Raw genomic sequence first — 18,559 nt, forward strand, 5'->3', positions numbered from 1 at the left:
TGTTTGTTAAATGAAAATTCTCCAGTTGGAGGGTATTTTCTGTATCAGCTCACTTTCCTTTTCTAAATCAAATTTACACATCAGGTAAGTCAGTGTATTGACTTGTATATTCTTATTCATATACATTCAAGAAGCTCTTTTTATTTTCTTGAAGTGCTTAAGATCCAGGATCTTATCTATAGGATAGGCACAGATTGAAATGATATGAAGGGATTCTTGTCAGGCCCAGGTTTCTTCCTTTAAAATTGAGGAAAGTAAAGGCTGGTGGAAAGTTAGGTTCTTGCTCAAGATGTTCTTTTGACCTGTTTGTTAAATGAAAATTCTCCAGTTGGAGGGTATTTTCTGTATCAGCTCACTTTCCTTTTCTAAATCAAATTTACACATCAGGTAAGTCAGTGTATTGACTTGTATATTCTTATTCACATACATTCAAGAAGCTCTTTTTATTTTCTTGAAGTGCTTAAGATCCAGTCCAATGCCGAGTACGGGCCAGGCAAGTACTCTGCAACTGTGCTCCATCCTCAGCATTTGGGACAGGTATTCTTGATAGTCAGCTCTGGGGCTGAATGATTGATACTCCAGTCGGTATATGAGTGTGCATGCACCTGTATCACATGTATTTGTGTATCTGTCTGATTATAAAATACAAAAAGGTTGGAGCTTTATAACATGGGAAAACTATATTCAATTATTAGGATTTACTGCATTTCAACAAAAGAGTAATTATGTGCTCATGCTAAGTAGTAAGGAACCATGAGACTAATAAAGTCTACTAGAAAGACATTCTGAATGGTTTTCACATTGCATGTTATTAAAAGTCAAAGTGTAATAGGTTAGGGAGATGGCTGGATCTGCAGAACTCCTGTAAAAACTGAAAATAGCAAAAGACCTCTATCATCTAAGTACTGACTTAAAGGACAGAGATATGTAGGTCATTTTTCATTCAGCCACACCTAATTGGTGAGCTCTAGGTTCTGTGAAAGATTCATCAGGTGAAAAACAATTGACAAAGATATTTGACAACACACACACACACACACACACACACACACACACAGAGACACACACGCACACACACACAGACACACACGCACATACACACACAGACACACAGACACACACACACACACAGAAACACAGACACACACACACACAAATCAACATTCATATGGAAGTTTTTGTTGTGAATATTATTCTTTTTTTTCTTTATTAACTTGAGTAATTCTTATTTACATTTTGATTGTTATTCCCTTTCCCGGTTTCCGGGCCAACATCCCCCTAACCCCTTCCCCTCCCCTTCTATATGGGTGTTTCCCTCCCAACCCTCCCCCCATTGCCGCCCTCCCCCCAACAATCACGTTCACTGGGGGTTCAGTCTTAGCAGGACCCAGGGCTTCCCCTTCCACTGGTGCTCTTACTAGGATATTCATTGCTACCTATGAGGTCAGAGTCCAGGGTCAGTCCATGTATAGTCTTTAGGTAGTGGCTTAGTCCCTGGAAGCTCTGGTTGCTTAGCATTGTTGTACATATGGGGTCTCGAGCCCCTTCAAGCTCTTCCAGTTCTTTCTCTGATTCCTTCAACGGGGGTCCTGTTCTCAGTTCAGTGGTTTGCTGCTGGCATTCGCCTCTGTATTTGCTGTATTCTGGCTGTGTCTCTCAGGAGCGATCTACATCCGGCTCCTGTCGGCCTGCACTTCTTTGCTTTATCCATCTTGTCTAATTGGGTGGCTGTATATGTATGAGCCACATGTGGGGCAGGCTCTGAATGGGTGTTCCTTCTGCCTCTGTTTTAATCTTTGCCTCCCTATTCCCTCCCAAGGGTATTCTTGTTCCCCTTTTAAAGAAGGAGCGAAGCATTCGCATTTTGATCATCCATCTTGAGTTTCATGTGTTCTGTGCATCTAGGGCAATTCAAGCATTTGGGCTAATAGCCACTTATCAATGAGTGCATACCATGTGTGTTTTTCTGTGATTGGGTTACCTCACTCAGGATGATATTTTCCAGTTCCATCCATTTGCCTATGAATTTCATAAAGTCATTGTTTTTGATAGCTGAGTAATATTCCATTGTGTAGATGTGCCACATTTTCTGTATCCATTCCTCTGTTGAAGGGCATCTGGGTTCTTTCCAGCATCTGGCTATTATAAATAAGGGTGCTATGAACATAGTGGAGCATGTGTCTTGTTATATGTTGGAGCATCTTTTGGGTGTATGCCCAAGAGAGTTGTAGCTGGGTCCTCAGGTAGTTCAATGTCCAATTTTCTGAGGAACCTCCAGACTGTTTTCCAGAATGGTTGTACCAGTCTGCAATCCCACCCACAATGGAGGAGTGTTCCTCTTTCTCCACATCCTCGCCAGCATTGGCTGTGTGAACATTATTCTTAATGTTAACAACAATGCCAACCAACCAGAGCTTCCAGGGACTAAGCCACTACCCAAAGACTATACATGGACTGACCCTGGACTCCAACTGCATAAGTAGCAATGAATAGCCTAGTAAGAGCACCAGTGGAAGGGGAAGCCCTTGGTCTTGCCAAGACTGAACCCCCAGTGAATGCGATTGTTGGGGAGAGGGCGGTAATGGGGGGAGGATGGGGAGGGGAACACCTATAGAGAAGGGGAGGGGTAGGGATTAGGAGGATGTTGGCCCGGAAACCGAGAAGGGAAATAACAATTGAAATATAAACAAGAAGTACTCAAGTTAATAAAGATGAAAAAAAAAAGAATAATGTTCACAGCCAATCATTGAACTGAGAGAAAGGGGTACCTATTGGAGGAGTTAGAGAAAAGATTGAAGGAGCTGAAGGGGTTGCAACACCATAAGAGCAACACTACCAATCAGCCAGAGCTCCCAGGGACTAAACACCATCCAAAGCGTGCACATGGGCAGACCCATGGCTCCAGCTGCTTATGTAGCAGAGGATGGCCTTGTTGGTCACCAAAGAGAGGAGAAGCCCTTGGGTCTGCCAAGGCTAGCCCCCCCCCCCCAGTAGAGCGGAATGCCAGGGCTGGGAGGCAGAAGGGGATGGGTGGTTGGGTGGGGGAAAAGGCGTAACATTTGAAATATAAATAAAAAATCCAATAAAATAACTTTACTTAAAAAAAAGAATAGGTTGGATGTGGGGAACATCACAAATGATTAGCTTAAATCACTCAAAGCCACATCCAGGTACGTCTTTGAGAATACTTGTGATACTTGCTGTGTTCGTGTGGTACATGACTCTGCTTCAGTGTGCCTGCTGACCCTTGCTCAAATGGTAGTTTTCTTTACCATAATTATACTTGTTCCAATTATGGAGCCCTAGAACAGAAATTATATATTATTCTTTGTAAAGAAAATCTTTTCTTTTTTTTTTTTATTAACTTGAGTATTTCTTATATACATTTCAAGTGTTATTCCCATTCCCGGTTTCCGGACAAACATCACCCTCCCCCCTCCCATTCCTTATGGGTGTTCCCCTCCCAAAACTCCCCCATTGCCACCCTCCCTGCATAGTCTAGTTCACTGGGGGTTCAGTCTTAGCAGGACCCAGGGCTTCCCCTTCCACTGGTGCTCTTACTAGGATATTCATTGCTACCTATGGGGACAGAGTCCAGGGTCAGTCCATGTATAGTCTTTAGGTAGTGGCTTAGTCCCTGGAAGCTCTGGTTGCTTGACATTGTTGTACTTTTGGGGTCTCGAGCACCTTCAAGCTCTTCCAGTTCTTTCTCTGATTCCTTCAACGGGGGACCTATTCTCAGTTCAGTGGTTTGCTGCTGGCATTCGCCTCTGTATTTGCTGTATTCTGGCTGTGTCTCTCAGGAGCGATCTACATCCGGCTCCTGTCAGTCTGCACTTCATTGCTTCATCCATCTTGTCTAATTGGGTGGCTGTATATGTATGGGCCACCTGTGGGGCAGGCTCTGAATGGGTGTTCCTTCAGTCTCTGTTTTAATCTTTGCCTCTCCCTTCCCTGCCAAGGGTATTCTTTTTCCTCATTTAAAGAAGGAGTGAAGCATTCACATTTTGATCATCCGTCTTGAGTTTCATTTGTACTAGGCATCTAGGGTAATTCAAGCATTTGGGCTAATAGCCACTTATCAATGAGTGCATACCATGTATGTCTTTCTGTGAGTGGGTTAGCTCACTCAGGATGATATTTTCCAGTTCCAACCATTTGCCTACGAATTTCATAAACTCGTTGTTTTTGATAGCTGAGTAATATTCCATTGTGTAGATGTGCCACATTTTCTGTATCCATTCCTCTGTTGAAGGGCATCTGGGTTCTTTCCAGTTTCTGGCTATTATAAATAAGGCTGCGATGAACATAGTGGAGCACGTGTCTCTTTTATATGTTGAGGCATCTTTTGGGTATATGCCCAAGAGAGGTATGGCTGGGTCCTCAGGCAGTTCAATGTCCAATTTTCTGAGGAACCTCCAGACTGATTTCCAGAATGGTTGTACCAGTCTGCAATCCCACCAACAATGGAGGAGTGTTCCTCTTTCTCCACATCCTCGCCAGCATCTGCTGTCACCTGAGTTTTTGATCTTAGCCATTCTCACTGGTGTGAGGTGAAATCTCAGGGTTGTTTTGATTTGCATTTCCCTTATGACTAAAGATGTTGAACATTTCTTTAGGTGTTTCTCAGCCATTCGGCATTCCTCAGCTGTGAATTCTTTGTTTAGCTCTGAACCCCATTTTTTAATAGGGTTATTTGTTTCCCTGCGGTCTAACTTCTTGAGTTCTTTGTATATTTTGGATATAAGGCCTCTATCTGTTATAGGATTGGTAAAGATCTTTTCCCAATCTGTTGGTTGCCGTTTTGTCCTAACCACAGTGTCCTTTGCCTTACAGAAGCTTTGCAGTTTTATGAGATCCCATTTGTCGATTCTTGATCTTAGAGCATAAGCCATTGGTGTTTTGTTCAGGAAATTTTTTCCAGTGCCCATGTGTTCCAGATGCTTCCCTAGTTTTTCTTCTATTAGTTTGAGTGTGTCTGGTTTGATGTGGAGGTCCTTGATCCACTTGGACTTAAGCTTTGTACAGGGTGATAAGCATGGATCGATCTGCATTCTTCTACATGTTGACCTCCAGTTGAACCAGCACAATTTGGTGAAAATGCTATCTTTTTTCCATTGGATGGTTTTGGCTCCTTTGTCAAAAATCAAGTGACCATAGGTGTGTGGGTTCATTTCTGGGTCTTCAATTCTATTCCATTGGTCTATCTGTCTGTCTCTGTACCAATACCATGCAGTTTTTATCACTATTGCTCTGTAATACTGCTTGAGTTCAGGGATAGTGATTCCCCCTGAAGTCCTCTTATTGTTGAGGATAGCTTTAGCTATCCTGGGTTTTTTGTTATTCCAGATGAATTTGCAAATTGTTCTGTCTAACTCTTTGAAGAATTGGATTGGTATTTTGATGGGGATTGCATTGAATCTGTAGATTGCTTTTGGTAAAATGGCCATTTTTACTATATTAATCCTGCCAATCCATGAGCATGGGAGATCTTTCCATCTTCTGAGGTCTTCTTCAATTTCTTTCCTCAGTGTCTTGAAGTTCTTATTGTACAGATCTTTTACTTGCTTGGTTAAAGTCACACCGAGGTACTTTATATTATTTGGGTCTATTATGAAGGGTGTCATTTCCCTAATTTCTTTCTCGGCTTGTTTCTCTTTTGTATAGAGGAAGGCAACTGATTTATTTGAGTTAATTTTATACCCAGCCACTTTGCTGAAGTTGTTTATCAGCTTTAGTAGTTCTCTGGTGGAACTTTTGGGATCACTTAAATATACTATCATGTCGTCTGCAAATAGTGATATTTTGACCTCTTCTTTTCCGATCTGTATCCCCTTGATCTCCTTTTGTTGTCTGATTGCTCTGGCTAGAACTTCAAGAACTATATTGAATAAGTAGGGAGAGAGTGGGCAGCCTTGTCTAGTCCCTGATTTTAGTGGGATTGCTTCAAGTTTCTCTCCATTTAGTTTAATGTTAGCAACTGGTTTGCTGTATATGGCTTTTACTATGTTTAGGTATGGGCCTTGAATACCTATTCTTTCCAGGACTTTTATCATGAAGGGGTGTTGAATTTTGTCAAATGCTTTCTCAGCATCTAATGAAATGATCATGTGGTTCTGTTCTTTCAGTTTGTTTATATGATGGATCACGTTGATGGTTTTCCTTATATTAAACCTGCATGCCTGGGATGAAGCCTACTTGATCATGGTGGATGATTGTTTTGATGTGCTCTTGAATTCGGTTTGCCAGAATTTTATTGAGTATTTTTGCGTCGATATTCATAAGGGAAATTGGTCTGAAGTTCTCTTTCTTTGTTGGGTCTTTGTGTGGTTTAGGTATAAGAGTAATTGTGGCTTCATAGAAGGAATTCGGTAGGGCTCCATCTGTTTCAATTTTGTGGAATAGTTTGGATAATATTGGTATAAGGTCTTCTATGAAGTTTTGATAGAATTCTGCACTAAACCCGTCTGGACCTGGGCTCTTTTTGGTTGGGAGACCTTTAATGACTGCTTCTATTTCCTTAGGAGTTATGGGGTTGTTTAACTGGTTTATCTGTTCCTGATTTAACTTCGATACCTGGTATCTGTCTAGGAAATTGTCCATTTCCTGAAGATTTTCAAGTTTTGTTGAATATAGGTTTTTATAGTAAGATCTGATGATTTTTTGAATTTCCTCTGAATCTGTAGTTATGTCTCCCTTTTCATTTCTGATTTTTTTAATTTGGACGCACTCTCTGTGTCCTCTCGTTAGTCTGGCTAAGGGTTTATCTATCTTGTTGATTTTCTCAAAGAACCAACTTTTGGTTCTGTTGATTCTTTCTATGGTCCTTTTTGTTTCTACTTGGTTGATTTCAGCTCTGAGTTTGATTATTTCCTGCCTTCTACTCCTCCTGGGTGTATTTGCTTCTTTTTGTTCTAGAGCTTTTAGGTGTGCTGTCAAGCTGCTGGCATATGCTCTTTCCTGTTTCTTTCTGCAGGCACTCAGCGCTATGAGTTTTCCTCTTAGCACAGCTTTCATTGTGTCCCATAAGTTTGGGTATGTTGTACCTTCATTTTCATTAAATTCTAAAAAGTTTTTAATTTCTTTCTTTATTTCTTCCTTGACCAGGTTATCATTGAGTAGAGCATTGTTCAATTTCCACGTATATGTGGGCATTCTTCCCTTATTGTTATTGAAGACCAGTTTTAGGCCGTGGTGGTCCTATAGCACGCATGGGATTATTTCTATCTTTCTGTACCTGTTGAGGCCCGTTTTTTGACCAATTATATGGTCAATTTTGGAGAAAGTACCATGAGGAGCTGAGAAGAAGGTATATCCTTTTGCTTTAGGATAGAATGTTCTATAAATATCCGTTAAGTCCATTTGGCTCATGACTTCTCTTAGTCTGTCTACATCTCTGTTTAATTTCTGTTTCCATGATCTGTCCATTGATGAGAGTGGGGTGTTGAAATCTCCCACTATTATTGTGTGAGGTGCAATGTGTGTTTTGAGCTTTAGTAAGGTTTCTTTTACATATGTAGGTGCGCTTGTATTTGGGGCATAGATATTTAGGATTGAGACTTCATCTTGGTGGATTTTTCCTTTGATGAATATGAAGTGTCCTTCCTTATCTTTTTTGATGACTTTTAGTTGAAAATTGATTTTATTTGATATTAGAATGGCTACTCCAGCTTTCTTCTTCTGACCATTTGCTTGGAAAATTGTTTTCCAGCCTTTCACTCTGAGGTAATGTCTGTCTTTGTCTCTGAGGTGTGTTTCCTGTAGGCAGCAGAATGCAGGGTCCTCGTTGCGTATCCAGTTTGTTAATCTATGTCTTTTTATTGGGGAGTTGAGGCCATTGATGTTGAGAGATATTAAGCAATAGTGATTATTGCTTCCTGTTATATTCATATTTGGAAGTGAGGTTATGATTGTGTGCTTTCATTCTCTTTGTTTTGTTGCCAAGATGATTAGTTTCTTGCTTCTAGGGTATAGCTTGCCTCCTTATGTTGGGCTTTACCCTTTATTATCCTTTGTAGTGCTGGATTTGTAGAAAGATATTGTGTAAATTTGGTTTTGTCATGGAATATCTTGGTTTCTCCATCTATGTTAATTGAGAGTTTTGCAGAATACAGTAACCTGGGCTGACATTTGTGTTCTCTTAGGGTCTGTATGACATCTGTCCAGGATCTTCTGGCCTTCATAGTTTCTGGCGAAAAGTCTGGTGTGATTCTGATAGGTCTCCCTTTATATGTTACTTGACCTTTTTCCCTTACTGCTTTTAATATTCTTTCTTTATTTTGTGCGTTTGGTGTTTTGACAATTATGTGACGGGAGGTGTTTCTTTTCTGGTCCAATCTATTTGGAGTTCTGTAGGCTTCTTGTATGCCTATGGGTATCTCTTTTTTTAGGTTAGGGAAGTTTTCTTCTATGATTTTGTTGAAGATATTTTCTGGTCCTTTGAGCTGGGAGTCTTCACTCTCTTCTATACCTATTATCCTTAGGTTTGATCTTCTCATTGAGTCCTGGATTTCCTGTATGTTTTGGACCAGTAGCTTTTTCCGCTTTACATTATCTTTGACAGTTGAGTCAATGATTTCTATGGAATCTTCTGCTCCCGAGATTCTCACTTCCATCTCTTGAATTCTGTTGGTGAAGCTTGTATCTACAGCTCCTTGTCTTTTCTTTTGATTTTCTATGTCCAGGGTTGTTTCCATGTGTTCTTTCTTGATTGCTTCTATTTCCATTTTTAATTCCTTCAACTGTTTGATTGTGTTTTCCTGGAATTCTTTCAGGGATTTTTGCGATTCCTCTCTGTAGGCTTCTACTTGTTCTCTAAGGGAGTTCTTTATGTCTTTCTTGAAGTCCTCCAGCATCATGATCAAATATGATTTTGAAACTAGGTCTTGCTTTTCTGGTGTGTTTGGATATTCCGTGTTTGCTTTGGTGGGAGAATTGGGCTCTGATGATGCCATGTAGTCTTGGTTTCTGTTGCTTGGGTTCCTGTGCTTGCCTCTCGCCATCAGTTTATCTCTAGTGTTACTTTGTTCTGCTATTTCTGACTGTGGCTAGACTGTCCTATAACCTGTCTGTCAGGAGTGCTCTAGACCTGTATTCCTGTTTTCTTTCAGCCAGTTATGGGGACAGAGTGTTCTGCTTTCGGGCGTGTAGTTTTTCCTCTCTACAGGTCTTCAGCTGTTCCTGTGGGCCTGTGTCTTGAGTTCACCAGGCAGCTTTCTTGCAGGGGAAAAGTTGGTCCTACCTGTGGTTCCAAGGCTCAAGTTTGCTCGTGGGGTACTGCCTAAGTCCTCTCCGCTGTGGCAGCAACCGGGAAGATCTGCGCCGCTCTTTCCGGGAGCCTCCGTGCACCAGGGTTCCAGATGGCGTTTGGTGTTTTCCTCTGGCGCCTGGATGTGCACAGAGTGCAGTCTCTTCTGGTTTCCCAGGCGTGTCCGCCTCTCTGAAGGTTCAGCTCTCCCTCCCTCGGGATTTGGGTGCAGAGAACTGTTTATCCGGTCTGTTTCCTTCAGGTTCCGGCAGTGTCTCAGGCGCAGGGGTCCTGCCGCTCCCGGGCCCTCCCCTACGGGAACCCAGAGGCCTTATACAGTTGCCTCTTGGGCCAGGGATGTGGGCAGGGGTGGGCAGTGTTGGTGGTCTCCTCCGCTCTGCAGCCTCAGGAGTGCCCACCTGATCAGGCGGTGAGGTCTCTCTCCCACGGGGTTTGGGAGCAGAGAGCTGCTGCGGTCCGGGATCCGCCGGTGTGGGACTTCCCGAAAATCTTTTCTAAATTCTAGTTTCCATTCTTGAGTTGATATTGCTAAATGAATGTAAATAATGATACTTGTATTAGTTAATTGATTTTTGAAGGGAATACTTCCAATGTGTTGTGGCATTGACCTGTACCTTCCTATCTGACTTCTTCATTGATAAGTGAATCAGATCATCTTGAATGAATTGGTTACAGATAACAATACGTCCTGGATAACATCTACCCAATCCCCATTCTATTGTCAAACTCAGCTCAGCTTCAAATGTCATCCAGATATCTACGATCTTTCCCATCTTAGTCTGAGTCTTAAAAACTACTTCATAAAGATATGTATACATACAATCATGATCACTTATGTAAAATTCACTTTTATTTTCTCAAATAAAGAGATGAGGTACATATCTAAGCTGTGCCCAGAGTGTTTCCTTCTTTGGTGCAAATATCTCTAAACCTAGGCCTGGAAGCTTCTATCCTCTGTAAAACCTAATCTTCCAAGATGACTGATTGAATCTGGCTTCTCTCAGGTTCTCAGTGAATTATTCTGCCCCGCCTCTTACTAGCTTTGGCAATATGTTCTAATCTTCTGCCTCCTACTCTTTCTCTGGCTCATTTGATCGTCACTTGTGTCTAGCTCATTTTCTCTGTAACCTGTCTTCTTAAAATTGTTCCATTGGGGTTAGGGATTTAGCTCAGTGGTAGAGCGCTTGCCTAGCAAACACAAGGCCCTGGGTTCGGTCCCCAGCTCCGAAAAAAAAAGAAAAAAACATTGTTCCATTAAAACTGCCATACTCACACCACACACCACCTCCTTTCTGTCTCTGTCTCTCTTCTCTTCTCTTCTCTTCTCTTCTCTTCTCTTCTCTTCTCTTCTCTCTCTCTCTCTCTCTCTCTCTCTCTCTCTCTCTCTCTCTCTTCTCAGCACTTAATTAGCCTCTGTTTCTTGTGTTGTTCTTGTGTGAGTTGGGCATATCCTATCTCAAACTCACTTTGTCAAATCTTTCTTTGATTTTGTCACTTGTCTGCTCCTCAAATATGTGTTACTTTTAAACATAGCTGCTTTCTTTTACAAACTAACCTTACTTTCATTGTTAGGGATTAAAGGTGTTTACTAAGAACATGTCTGTATTCTAGTCAGATCATACTGTAGTCCAGGGCATGTTTGCATTTTGGCCATATCATATATTTGGATGTGATCTATTGGTAGAGCAGCCATGTTGCTAGACTAAAATTTCTTTACAACTTATGTGAATATTTGTCTATGTGTTTCTTGACAAAGCCTTATTTTTATAATTAAGAAAAACAGCCCTTGGAGTCAATTCACAAAAAATCAAATATTATATATCTTATATGAAGTATTTGCTAACACTGCGCACACATGCCCTTTGTAGTTTTCAAATGATAGCTGTTGCAGCTTACTTATCAAACATTAATGAAAAATGTATTTCCAGGATTTATAGGCAGCTTTGCTGTATACTTGTCCTCAAATAATTATTTTATGATTAAAAACACCTTGGAAACCTGTGCAGTACCATTTCTAATATCTTTAAGTTTAAAATACAGACTTTCCTTTTTATTTTTAAATATATTTATAATTTTTCCCTGAAAATAAATTTTCCATATAATATATCCTGATCAGTTTCCTGTACTCCAACTCATTCTAGAACCTCTTTACTTGCTAGTATCTACAGTTGCATCTATAAATTCAAGCCTTTATTATTTTATATTCAACCTAAAAACTCATAATTAGATGCCTATAGTTACCTTAAAAAGAACGGTCGCCCACCATGTTGGTAAGAAAGAGCGGCTAGAACAAGTTGTAGTTTATGATGATAATAGTAATTTCAAAGTATGTATCCTTCTAATAAAACTCTTTGACAGCTTAACATCTTTATGTGTTTTTTTATTTTTGTTGCAAAATGTCAGCAGTTATGATAGACATTCTTTGCTGACAAGCTATTCTGTATCTCTTTATTTTTTAGTTGGGCAAGATTTTATGTCGTTTATATTTTTTTCCCTAATTAGTGGCAATTTCTTAGTGCTAACATGGCAATATGTTTCTAGGGAGATTCAATAATCATATAGAAAAGAAAAATAACCCTTTTAAGGAAAGTGTTCTGTAGACATTCTGATAATTTTAAAAAATTACAATTGTCATATACAAGATATTTCAGTGAGAAGAAACTTATCCTTAACAGTGTAACTTCATACTATTTACATTTGTGCTAAATTTTATTTAAATGAATTATTACATGATATATATTTCAAAATTCATTTTTGTCGTTTCACAGTGCCATATATTTATATTATGATTTTATAGTTCTTTTCCCCTGCTTTCCTCCTCTCATCACCTTCCTCTCCCACTGAAACCCCTTTTTCCAGGAAGTGCCCACCCTTTTATTTACCTCTTTGTGTGTGAACCACTTAGTTTAATTAGATTCCTGCCCAAACATGAGTGGAAGTTATTTACAGGAACAAGTTCAACTTATCAGTAGGTATGCCATTAGAGAATAACACTCATTAACTCCAAAGGTTCCAGGAAGGGCAGGGTGAATAAATTATATTTTATATGCTTTGATTTAAATATTGAAGAGGTAACACAGAATAGGGAAGATTTTAGCTTAGTTTTTCTAAACACAACCCCTAACATTTAGTAATAAAGTTAAATTTTAAGATAAAAGCTGTAGAAACATTCAAGTATCAATATAAATTTTATCAGTGTATGCTGGCTTGTGCAGCATCAAGCACTTATCTCTCACCTCTTTACCTTGTGTAGGATAGAGGAGAATGTGACATTGATCCCATTTCATCCTCATACATTAGGATGGATTGTATTAGAGCGAGACGTCTGTTTGGACAGAACATGGTGAGGAGCCCTCATATTTAGGGTTATGTTGTCTTTCTCTGGGGAACATGAGATACTGTGCATGCACACATTAATTGATGCTTTGAGTCATGAAGGAGTATATAAAACTAGTTATTTTTGCAGTTAGAACTCTGTCACAGATGTTTAATTTTATTTGGAGGCAAATATATATGTGAAACTGAGAAATCCAATGTGAAGTTTCAGAAGTTTAGAATGACTATTCTAAATGTTTAAAAGTCATGGAAGTATGTAGATTTATTGGCTGCTTAATATCCACTTTGTGATGTTTTTTAATTTGTAAGAGTTTTTTTTTTATGGTAAACTTTAGTAATCTAAAAAAATTGAAAAGTCGTATTTCTAGTCGTAGTCAGAAAATGGTGATACATGACTTACATATTTGCTTATCCATAGAGGTGAAGAACAGTGCCACTAAGGTCCTCTCATCCACTCTGCACCTGCTTTGCACAAAACTCAGGGTTATGCAGGCATTGATGATCTAGGCTTGTCTAATGTGTGATGTTTTAAAAAATAAACTTATCTGGTTTTTAGATAAAATAAACAGATCTATTTTAACATTAAACATTTTAGACTTTCATAGATACATAATATATATTTGTTAACATATGAACACTAAATAACTATAAACATAGAAGGAAAATAGGCACTTTATTTTTAATGAATCATTTTACAGTTTAGGTGTGTCCTTCTTCAACTGAGGGTTGGAGTGCCTCATACCTCTTTAAACTTTGGACAGCTTCACATTGTTTTTCACTATCATGTTAACTATCCGTAAAGAATCAGTATTTTACACTTTTCTGTCCTATTATGTTTTTATCACACTTTAATTTTACATTTTCTACTCCTGATCTACATTGTGTTCTAATTTTGTGTCTTCTTTTTTATTCATTTTTTTAAATTTTATTTTTCTTGATTTTGTGTATTTACATTTCAAATGTTATCCCGTTCTTCCTTCTCCCATACCCCCTTCCCCTCCCTCTCCCCTTGCTTCTATGAAGATGCTCTCACTCCTACCTACCCACTCCCACCCCAATACCCTGGCATCCCCCTACACTGGGGAAAGGAGCCTTCACAGGACCAAGGGCTTTTCCTCCTATTGATGCTGGGGAATGGCATCACTGGTATGTATGCAGCTGGAGCTATGTGTACTCCCTGGTTGGTGTTTAGTCCCCAGGAGCTCTGGGAGGGGTCTGATTGGTTGATATTGTTGTTCTTCCTATGGAGTTACAAATCTCTTCAGCTCCTTAAGTCTTTTCTCTAACTCCTCCATTCTGGTTTCTGTGCTCAGTCCAATGGTTTTCTGCAAGCATCCTCATCTGTATCAGTAGGGCTCTGGCAGAGCCTCTCAGGAGATACCCATATCTGGCTCCTGACAGCAAGTACTTCTTGGCATGGGCAATAGTGACTGGTTTTGGTGGCTGCATATGGGATGGATCCTCATATGGGGCAGTTTCTGGATGACTTTTCCCTCAGTCCCTGCTCCACTCTTTGTCCCCGTATTTCCTCTCGTGAGCATTCGGTTCTCCCTTCTAAGAAGGACTGAAAAAAATCTACATTTTTGTCTTGCTTCTTCTTGAACTTCATATGATCTGTGAATTTTTTCTTAGGTACTCTAAGCTCTTGGGCTAATATCCTCAGAGCTGAAATCAACCAAGTAGAAACAAAAAGAACTATACACAGAATCAACAAAACCAGGAGCTAGTTCTTTGAGAAAATCAACAAGATAGATAAATCCTTAGCCAGACTAACCATGGGGCACAGAGAGAGTATCCAAATTAACAAAGCCAGAAACGAAAAGGGAGACATAACAGAATTTGAGGAAATTCAGAAAATTATCGGATCCTACTACAAAAGTCTGTACTCACCAAAACTAGAAATCTGGAGGAAATTGACAGTTTTCCAGACAGATACCGCGTACCAGAGTTAAATCAGGCTCAGATAAATCATCTAAACAGTCCCATAACCCCTAAGGAAATACAGAGTCTTTAAAGGTCTCCCAACCAACAGAAGCCCAGGACCAGATGGCTTTAGTGCAGAATTCTATCAGATTTTCAAGAGACCTGATACCAATACTCTTCAAACTATCCCATAAAATAGAAACAGAATGAGTTGTCTCACTGTTCACTGGGCTGCAATGGTAAAGGTGTTTTGCATTTTGTCACTACTGGGAGACTACACATTCCTGAGAACCAGGCCAGAAACCAAGATATTATTTTGTAACTATCAGAAGCCAGGACTCTGGAACACTGTTTGCTGCTTGTGGATCTTCTATACTTACGGTGTAGCTACACGGTCCCTTCAGATCTGCACTGTTAGATACTTCCTGTTACCCATCCTATCAGTCACAATCACTGTCAGCAGGGACTCCTCACCCAACTCCTGTGATTGTCATTTCCATCATGCCAAAGAATAAAGGCAAAGGAGGCAAAAACAGGCACAGAGGCAAAAATGAAAATGAATCAGAGAGAAGAGAGTTGGTGCTTAAAGGGGATGGGGAAGAGTATGCTCAGGAGATCAAAATACTGGAAAATGGACAGTTGGAAGCTATGTGCTTTGATAGTATAAGAAGGCAAACATAAGAGGAAAGTTGAGAAATAAATTTTGGATAAATACCTCAGACATTATATTGATTGGTCTATGAAATTATCAAGATAAGAAGGCTGATGTAATCTTAAAGTATAATACAGATGAAGCAGGGAGTCTGGAGGCATATAGAGAACTTCCAGAACATGCTAAAGTCAATGAAACACACACATTTGGTCCTGGGGATGATGATGAAATCCAGTTTGATGATATTGGAGATGATGAGGAAGACATTGATGACGTCTAACCTGATCTAAGCACGTCACAGTCCAAATTCTCTGAAGATTGCTCTACACAGTTGGGGTCTTGATGTTCAGCTGTTAATAAAACTCCATTTGGCATGAGTATGACCTGTTAATGCAAATTGATGAATTTTGTTTTTGAAGTGTTATATTTCTTTGAAAACCAAAGATGTTGAGTTATCTTAACTGACAGGTTAACACTTTTTGCTTATGGATATAATTGAACTTGGGGCAAGCAGTGTGCACTGTTAAGAGTCTGCCTACGGATTTATGATGCTTCATTTCTGGCACGTGACTGTATTGTGTCAGCAGTTCTGCGGGGTGACCATCATGGGCTGAAGTAAGTTCTAATCCAGCACACCTGCTTTAGATCTTTATATTATAATCGTTTGGCTGCAGTTGAGACTGCTCATCAGACTTATAGAGATGTAAGCCTGCATGTGGAGTTAGACAGCATATGACTATTTTTGTATTTATGGAGCCAGGCCGTTTTATACTTTCATGTTCTATACATTTCTTTTGTCCTTTAAGTTGTTGGTCACCTGTGGAATGGCAGACAGTAAAAGGTACCCTGATTCCTGGTTGAGATAGGTCGAATCCCTGGCATACCCTAAAAGGGACAGCAGGTGCATTCCTAGTCTCCCAGAATATCAGGGCCTCACATAGCTGCACTCCCCAAAGACCCCTGTCGAGAGGTTTGAGACAGACCAGTCAGGTAAAGATGTGACCACAGGTCAAGTAGGTTCAAGAGAGATCAGTCATAGAAACAGGACCATGCCCCCGAATATATAGATGAGGTCTTCCCACGCTCTTAAGCGAAACCAATAGGAAGTACCTGCTGTCAGACACTGACCCATCCCAAAAACTCTCTTTAAGTGTCGTGCTCAGAATTAAAGGGTGCAGGAATTATTTCATCGTCTGAGAACTTCTGTTATAAGAGCTATAACACTGCCGCTTGGGGAAGAGATCTGCTCTCCTGAAATAGCTGACCTAAGCTCCCCTGCACTCCTTCCCTGCTAGTCAGTCTCCTGCTGGCTCAGCCCAACAGAGCAACTGAATTGGCAGAAAGTAGCAAAACCAGCAGCAGGGGGCGGTGGAAGCTGTCCCCTCCTCCCTGTCTGAGTTCTCTCTCCCTTGCCCAAACCCATGCATCTAGCTTGGCAAGAGATCACTGTGAGAAGCACCAGGTGCCCGAGCCCTACAACCACCCATAAAGAGGCCCCTTACAGTGCAGTTTTCTTGGGCGGTGGAAAAGAAAAGCAGGGACAGAATTTTTGAAAGGCGGGAGAGAGGAAGAGAAGGAGAAAAAGAGGAGATGGAGGAGAAGGATGACCCACCACCTTGTAGCTTTAATTAGCCACAGGTAGCTATGAATATCTTATAAGGGATGGATTATGATAGGATAATTTGTCTTAGCTAGGTGGGCAGTTTATATCAATATCAATTGACTCTTAGTTTATTGCGTGGAAGTTTTGTGGAGTGAGAATTTACTGATATAAATCTGATTGTTAAATTACAAAAAAAATTTTATGGGTATCAATTTTGAGTTTTTTTTTTATTAACTTGTGTATTTCTTATATACATTTCGAGTGTTATTCCCTTTCCCGGTTTCCGGGCAAACATCCCCCTCCCCCCTCCCCTTCCTTATGGGTGTTCCCCTCCCAACCCTCCCCCCATTGCCGCCCTCCCCCCATAGACTAGTTCACTGGGGTTCAGTCTTAGCAGGACCCAGGGCTTCCCCTTCCACTGGTGCTCTTACTAGGATATTCATTGCTACCTATGGGGTCAGAGTCCAGGGTCAGTCCATGTATAGTCTTTAGGTAGTGGCTTAGTCCCTGGAAGCTCAATTTTGAGTTTTTAAAATTAGTCATTACAAAAATTAAATTCTTAGAGGAGATAATTCATTATCTTGACTTTAGAAATAAAATAGTTGACAATGTTTGTATATGATTTTTCTTTTCTAAGGCATACCCAAAAATAGAGAATGAAAATAAAAAGAGAAGTAAATCTGTTCTGATACTTGCATAGAGAAATTTTCAAAGAAGGTAGTTAGTTGTTAATAGACCATAAAAGTTTCTACTTTGCAAAGTAGGTTGTTTGTGTTAAGTTGTTTTTAAAAAAGTTAGCTACTGAAATGAGGCTTTGGATAATTAATTACTATGTGTTGATTAAAGTTAGTTACATAATTGTACAAGCAAAGTTTTCCTGAAACTAAGCTTAGGTTAAAGGAAAAGGAGCCACAGCTTAATGAAAACGTGGTTCCTGTTTTATAAATGGAGGAGTCTAGAAAGAGAAACACAATAAAAACATGTTTTTCTTTTTCTTTTTTCTTTTTAGTATGTTCATTATATCTCTGGTATGTAAGAAAAATAAATGACTAGGTGATTTTTAGTATATCCTGAGAGGCTTTGTTAAAAATTAGACACTGGGATTTAAGATAAACAACTATTTTCCCCTTCCAGTGATGCTGGCATCAGCGTTCTGCAGTTTAACCCTTGCTGCTTAGGATGTAAGCATAACCTTGTCTATCTGTCCTCAGATGCCCTTTTAAAAAATAGTTCCTTTCTTGGGTTTTGTTCTAGACACCTTCAAATGGTGCCTGACCACGAAAACAACAGTATTCGCCTTCACTTTTATTGATGTAGATCTTTGTAAAGGTTAACTTTGTAAAATGAACTAGACATGTCGCCAGTTTAGAGGCAGATCGCACATCCCCAGAAGGACAATGTGTCTTTAGAAAAGAACACATCACTGGAGCTTTTTATTACTATACACAGTGTAACTGAATATACTGTTAACTAAGATTTATCCCATTGCTGCTGTAAATTTTTAGTACAGGAAGAAAACTTGACCATGGGCCAGCTAGCAAACAAGATACTGTCCCAAGTTAGGAGGTAAGGACCAGTGCCTGAAGATGTCCTGTCAGTCCACAGCATGTATACAAAGTACACACATCAGACATGCACAAAGTTGCACTTGAGGCTATAGTATTGTGTCTTGGTCATTGTACACTATCAGAGGCAAACACTGAGGTATTTACATTTCCTGTTTACCAGTATCTATATTTTCTCTCACATTCTGCATTTTATGACATGAGTGATTTAT

At 39.9% G+C, this 18,559-nt stretch overlaps 1 pseudogene; it reads left to right on the forward strand.

Moving 5' to 3' along the window:
- The first annotated feature begins 15,028 nt into the window (after nucleotides 1-15,028).
- Nucleotides 15,029-15,459, forward strand: Eif1a-ps3 (eukaryotic translation initiation factor 1A, pseudogene 1; annotated as a pseudogene).
- Nucleotides 15,460-18,559: the final 3,100 nt, after the last annotated feature.

Source organism: Rattus norvegicus, chromosome 11 (assembly GCF_021556685.1).
Source record: "Rattus norvegicus strain SHRSP/BbbUtx chromosome 11, alternate assembly SHRSP_T2T, whole genome shotgun sequence".
Classification (NCBI taxonomy): Eukaryota; Metazoa; Chordata; class Mammalia; order Rodentia; family Muridae; genus Rattus; species Rattus norvegicus.